Source organism: Triticum dicoccoides, chromosome 7B (genome assembly GCF_002162155.2).
Source record: "Triticum dicoccoides isolate Atlit2015 ecotype Zavitan chromosome 7B, WEW_v2.0, whole genome shotgun sequence".
NCBI classification, from domain to species: Eukaryota; Viridiplantae; Streptophyta; class Magnoliopsida; order Poales; family Poaceae; genus Triticum; species Triticum dicoccoides.
This window is the reverse complement of record NC_041393.1, coordinates 391,458,445-391,466,073: the sequence shown is the minus strand read 5'-3', so window position 1 is coordinate 391,466,073 and position 7,629 is coordinate 391,458,445.

Below are 7,629 nucleotides of genomic sequence, written 5' to 3'. Positions count from 1 at the left end.
CACCACCACTCAGAGGAACCGACGTCCTCGTCGGGCCACAGGAACGTTCCCTCTTGGCACATACGTCTGTGCATCCAGTCCGGTACATGTGCCATGCCGTGTGCCATGACGGGTCACAAACGTCATGAACAACATGACCATGCACCTGTCCGCAAACATCCGTGTAACCACAAGGGTTGGCTCTGATACCAACTTGTAACGCCCCAGACACACCCATCGGTGGTCGTTACTCCTGGCGGGATCTAGACTTGCCCCACAGATCAATACTAGTCTTTTCTGTGCACTTTGTCCTCACTAGTGCGCACCCTGGAGCAACTTCCCGGTCAGTCACCCATCCTGAAACTACTCCAAGCTGAGCACGCTTAACTTCGGAGTTCTGTCTGAATGGGCTCCTGGAAAAGAAGGAATTCCTTATTGATATGAGTAGTCTATCATCCCTAATAATCCAGGCTATCACAGCTACTTTGCTGCATCACCCTTTCCTCTTCAAGGGAAAACCAACGCATGCTCAAGAGGTAGCAGCTGTCGTTGGAGATGCTCTTATGTTGGAAATAATAGTCACATCCAATCCATTTGAGTTAATTGCGTGTATGATTCTCCCTTTATAAAAAGTTAATTGCATGTACAGTAAACACGTGACTTGCAGGGTGGCTACAACTTCGTACAGAAAGTTAAAAAGAAACAAGTCCATCCTTAATCTTGTATTCTAAGTACTCTGTGGGTTCCACTATCAGTACAATAGCGAAAGAAGTATATATTCAATAAGTAATATATAATATAAACATCTAAAGTTAAAGACAGAATTCAATTCAGGTCATCGTGTTGTGAGCATCCGACGCTAACCAGTCCATCACATTTTTCTTGTGTACCATGCTGGAGATATATCTCCATGTCTACTCTTATACTCCCTCTGTTCCTAAATATTTGTCTTTTTCAGATTTCAAATGGACTACCACATACGGATGTGTATGTAGACATATTTTGGAGTGTAGATTCACTCATTTTGCTTCGTATGTAGTCACCTGTTGAAATCACTAAAAAGACAAATACTTAGGAACGAAGGGAGTAGAAAACAGAGTTGGTGATGATGGTTTGCGTGCCATCCTGCAATATAGGTCATCAGATTTATATCTAATGGATAGGAAGGAAACTATGGCAATTTTGCAAAAAGATACCCACACCCTTCTCCACATTTGCAAATAGGGCCTTCCCTCATTCATCCTTTTCTCTCACAAGATAAACTACTCATACAAATGCATCTTGATGTTCTGTGCAACACACGGGCATCTAGCTAGTTTCTTTTAAAATAGTTACTGCGGTAATTGGGTTGAAGTGATATATTTTATGTGTGCCCCGAATGATTTTAGATTCACTAGTAGTAACAAAGAAAAGGTTGCCTTGTTAATTAACGGAAAATAGGGTGAAAACTGTCACATGAGGCCGGTAAAAACAAGGCACACTGGGTTCAGGGTCATCGTCACTACAGCTATGCGCGCGCGAGAAGTCTACATATCGAGGGGGCCACGGAGAAAAAGATGTATCAAGTGTGTCTGAGCGAGGCATAGAGACACAATGTTTGAGAGAGAAACCAATTGACAGATTAAGATCGAGTTGTCACCCTTCTGCTGTCATTGTTGGGGTGGGGTGGGGAGGGGAGGGAGAGAGAGAAAGATGTATCGAGAGTGTGCGCGGTAGGCACAGAGGCACAACTAGCGAGTGTGTGTGTATGTGTGTGTGTTTGAAAGAGGAGTAGATAGATTACTATCAAGATTGAGGTGCCACCCTACTCCTTCGGTGCCGGGTAGTGTGTGTGTGTGTTTGAAAGAGAAGCCAGTCGATAGATTAGTATCAAGATTGAGGTGTCACCCAACTCCTTCGGCATTGGGAAGTGTGTGTGTGTGGGTGGGGGGGGCAGTGACACTTACATATCTCTACTCTTATAAAAACAGAGTTGGTGATGATGGCGTGCCTGCAATCCTGCAATATAGGCCATCCGATTTATATCAGACGAATAAGAAGGAAACTATGGTAATATTGCAAAAATATACCCACACCCCTCTCCACATTTGCAAATAAGGCATTCCCTCGTTCATCCTTTTCTCCCGCAAGATAAACTACTCATACAAATGCATCTTGATGTTCCGTGCAACGCATGGGCATCTTGCTAGTAGGAAGAAGGAGTTTGTGTGACATATATCTATGTTAAGGGATAGGTAGATAGCATGTGTGCGAGGCATACTTAAAGCATCACAAAGATAAACAAACGGTGTGCATGCAAGTGCCGGAAAAAATGTAGCGAGAAACAATGTCTAGGCGCGCACGCGCGTGTGTGTATGTGTGTGTGTGAGAGAGAGAGAGAGAGAGGGAGAGAGCAAAATCTCAAAAAAAAGGTGCTCTCCTGGAATCCCATTGTATGTATTCGTATGGTTCCGGAACTTGAGTTAACCTTAGGCATATGTGTGAGAGACATAATAATACTTTGAGACATTAGTGGCTGTGGGTGGGCGGAATTAAAGGGGTGGGCGTGTTCGACAGAGAGAGCGGTGTGTTTCTGTGTGAGATACTTGTAGGACGGGGTAGAAAGACGAATTCTAACCTTGACGGAGGGAGGGAAATACACGAAGTGCGAGTGTGTGATTCTGATGCCCACGAGGAAATAAGATATGTATGCGTGTGAGAGAGATTGCACACTTCATTCACATATCACTATATAGCGATCATGGACGTGCATTGCTTGAACATAAATCAATATCTACTTCGTATCATGGCCAAAGGTACAATATCAATTCGACGCTATAAAGATTGGACACTCACATATCACATTTTTTCTATCTAAATAAACCTTTTCAATTGTGCATGCCAAAGTTATAGTGATGTTTCTTTAAACAACCAATGTAGCTATCATGTACATGCACCATTGTTAGTCTTGCATTAAAATTCATTAGTCTTGGATGATTTAGGGTTCTATTATGAAGTAGTATATGTAATATTCATATATGAAATCAACGGGTACACAATTTATGAAATGGAGGCTATGTAATCATATGAGGTAACACTTTTAAGTAGCGGACTACAATATCCATTTCTTTTGTGGGACTACAATATCCATTTCTTTTTGTGCGCCTCTACACTAACACGCCAATGCATTATGTTTAAAGTAAATAAGCAATGGCACTAAATTATCTATTTACACGAGAAATACATAGGTTGAGTGTTTGATTCCTTTTTTGTGAACGCGCCTCTACACCCGTACGATTGGCCGCGCCGGTGTGAACGTCCAAGTTATCCGCGCATCATCCTGAGTTTATGTCTTTTTTCTCGGGTGGACTTCACACCAGTTATTAACTGCTGACGCGTGCCCCGTGTACACAGTCTCGCATGACCTTCCCGCTAGCACGGTCCAAAATTAGTTGAAACTAGATACGAATAATCCCGCGGGTGGCAAAATCTCCCGCCTCCTTCTAAAATTTCTGCCATCTAGTCTTAAGCATGCGAAATTCCCCTTTTGTCCTTGGTGCACAGAGAACAACAGTTACAATACCGCCCTCATCTACATAATAGGTCGGGGCTGCTTTGGTAACTTCCGGTTCCCCCCACCACACGGCACCCCCATTTCCTCTCCCCCTTCCGCAAAAACGACTAACTCCACAGCAAGAGAGCATCTTACATCACGACGTCCGTACTTCATCGGACTTTCTACCCCTCCCCTCTTGAAACCCTAGACTACTCATCCCCTGGCGCACCATAGCCCATTCACTGCCAGTGGCGTCCACCTCGCCGGATCTGCTTCTGCGGCCACATCTACCCCTCCCACCTCTCCTAGAAACAAGTAGACTGCTCATCCACCACTGTACCACAACCCATTCAGTGTCGGCCTTGTCCATGGCGTCTGATCTGCTTTGCCGGTACTCTCGTCAACCACAGTGCATCTGCAGTGGCTCATTCGTACTCCCCACCGGAGACGCTTCGTCCACCCCCCGATGTCGCCCCACCGACGCCCCCGTCGATAGACTCTCATCCTCTTTGCCGACACCTTCCTCAACCCTACCGGAGCCGCTTCGCCGACACTATCATCAACCCTACCGGAGTAGCTTCTCCTATACCATTCTCAACCCTACCAGGGCCGCTTTGCCAACTCACAAGTCCACAGCCTCAGATCCGCTTCGTCGCACCCTCATCCAACCTACCGGAGCAGCTTGTGACACCCCGTCCATGGTCGCAGATCCGCATCATCGACACCATCCTTAACCCAACCACCGGAGTAGCTTCACCGATGCCCTCGTCCACGGCCACAGATCCTCTTCCCCCACACCGTAGTCCACCCTACCAGAGCGGCTCCACAAACACCCTACTCAACGGTTCTAGATCTCCTTACCGGACCCCGACAGCTAGCGCAGCGTCATCACTCTTGACGTTTCTAACCTGATTCCCACCGTCTGGCAAGATGCCAAGCACCCGCCATGACCTAGGTACTTGTCACCTTTAAGCCCGTCTAGCATCACCTGCCCGATGTACTTCAAATATACTAACAGGTCGGTGTTACCTGTTATGCAGTTGGCAAAAACTACAAGGACAATGTTTCTTCTGGATCAAACAGCTTGGCCAACCAAGATCCTGGACTGAGGCATTGCTATGATCTTGTAAGTGCGTCTCTCTCTCTCTTGTATTGTTGTGTGCCTGCGCGCGTGCTTTGCTAGGATTTTCGACCAGTAATCCCTTTGTGCAGACAATGATTTCTACTACTGGCTGCTAAATTAGATATGTAGATGTCATACATGATACTACCTCATACCTCCGTTCCTAAATATAAGTCTTTCTAGAGGTTCCACTATAGGCTACATACGGAGCAAAATGAGTGAATCTACACTCGAAAATGCATCTATATACATATGTATGTGGTCCATACTGGAATCTCTACAAAGACATATATTTAGGAACAGAGGTAGTATATTACACAGAATCATAGGTGGCATGTAGGAATTCCAGTGCACTACATAGGCCCACTTAGAGTGCCTGGTAGTCCAGTACACAGAGTCATGGCTAGTTTATGCTATGCACACAATTTTTAATTGGTCGTTTAAATATGCGCAAGGGATATGCAATGTATTATCATGTAGAGATGTCTGAAATTAGCCATGTCAACTTGCAGATAGGGTTACACAATGATAAAGTACAAGATGTATGTGGCAATATCATGGAACATCGCAAAAAAAGGAGAGGCGGCGGTGAGCCTATACAGTGTGCTATGGTAGATCACTCCTCCATTGCAATCATCTTGACATGTTATTTGTATGTCAGTTCTATTGGCCAAGTTTCTTAGGGACAGTTATTACGAGTTACCCTAAGAAAATAAGCACCTGCGAATATAAGCTCCAGGTAATAAGCCAACCAGTTCTTTTCATTGCCTTCCTTTTCAGCTTATCTTTGGTATGATCAGTGAAAAGTCTAGATTGCATTATATTTTGTCATTTTGCTACCCATATGAAAATTAATTTGACTTGCAAAAATCACAAATTGAACCAAGTGCAGTAATTAATATGATAGGAAATCTGACCATCACTATTTGTTCAAAATGCAAATACAAGATACCATCTACTTGGCACAATCTACTTTTGTCAATGTCTTGCATAGAGATCCCATTTCCTAATTTAAACGAAGAACGCATGACCCACATTTAAATGACGAACAACTATTTATTGAAATTTGATGCTCCAAGTGGCTGGTTATTATCATATAGCACCACCACCTGAAAGCATCATATAGCAGCAGCAACAGCTCATAGCAACTCATCATACAGCAGCAGCAGTGTGCAATTCATCATATACAGCAGCAGCTCATAGCAATTCATCATATAGCAGCAACAGGAGCAGCTCATAGCAATTCATCATATAGCCACGGCAGGAGCAACTCATAGCAATTCATCATATAGCAGCAGCAGGAGAAGCTTATAGCAACTCATCATATAGCAGCAGCAGCTCATAGCAATTCATCGTATAGCAGTAGCAGCTCATAGCAATTCATCATATAGCAGCAGCAGGAGCAGCTCATAGCAATGCATGATATAGCAGCAGCAGAAGCAGCTCATAGCAATGAATCGTATAGTGGATCAGAATGAAAATCTGGCAAAAAAATCAGAGGAGATCCTCACCTTGTTCGATGAGCTCATCCTTCAACAACACCTCAAGGCCATGGCCTGGGAGGAGGGGAGGGGTAATAAGGTGATATCTACCGCAGTGTGGCATCAACCATAGTTGTGCGGTGCCCGCCGAAGTAGTGCGTTGGACGGACCACAGTGGAGCAGCTGCTGGAGACCATGAGAATGAGGGGCGACGTCAGAGGGAGGAGCAGCCGGGGAGATTTGGCCCTACCCACCGGCCATGTAGCCTAGCTAGACAGAGCAACGTCAAGGACCAGGCCAGATGGGACTAGTGGCGACGGCTTGCTGGAGGAACCCTAGCGCTGCAGGCAGGGGATCGAGGTAGAGGGAAAGGGGAGAGGAGATGCAAGCGGGCAGGGCAATGAACGCTTGCGTGTTTGTTTTTACTTGAGGGTCAGGTGTGACGCGGGTGTGAGCAGTTGCATTTTGAGTGTAATATAGGCAGACAGTAGAGTCATTTCACTACTCCCCTTCCCTTTAATTTTTAGTAAGCTGCTACCCGAAACACCCCCCCCTCCAAAGCGAAGTAAGTGAAGCCCATGCCCATAACTTAAAAATGACTTCTTTGCATCTTTTATGTCTTATTTTGACAATAAGCTCTGAAAAGGCGGAATAGAACTGGCCCTTAACCTGCAATTTAATTGTGCATGCAATGATGAATCAATCTTGCCTGCTATAGTGTACAATTAGGCATCATCATACATGGCATAACCTAATACATGTGCATTCCATTGTAGAATCTGGAATATGCAATGTTTATGTTAGTTCATACATTGCGCATGATGTTTAAATGCCCCTTAAATCTGGTCAGTCAAGTGATGGTCTTTAAGCCTCCTTCTTTGCTTCTTTTCTTGAGATGTAAGATTTTCTCACACATCTATTCAATTGCTTGTTTGCATCAGCCAGCCATACTAGGGCTGTTTGCTTTGATTACTTGTTGTTCGTGAGCAAACACTCTAACAGAGCTTGTCAACAATTTAAACACTAAGGGCTGCTGTAGTAGGTGCTTGTCTAACTCATAGGTGACATAAAGGTTTGGCTGTACACTAAAGTAGGCTCTCCAAGAGTACCTAGAGATCTAGTTTGAAGGTATGCCTAGTTTTTACATAGTGCACACATAGTAAATGCTTATTTCATTGTGTGCAAGTGCAAGAGATGTGGCATGTTTCATTATGTGGTGTTGTTTTGTTATAATCTCATCCTTTTGTGTTGTTCACAGACTAGAAAGTATGCATATTTATCTTCCAAGGAGACGAGTAACTAGTTTGTGTCACCTTGCAGAGGGGGTGCAATGCAGATAAGATTGAGGATTTCCAAGTAGAAGATGTTAGGAAGGAGCCTTGCAAGAGAAGTAGGATCAGCGCTGGGCCTGTTCAACCAGTTAAGGTAAGTCACTGTATCCAACTCAACAGTTCAATTCCTTGTTTGTTTCAGGCATAGTTAATTTGCTCTTTTCAATTGCTTTATTTGTC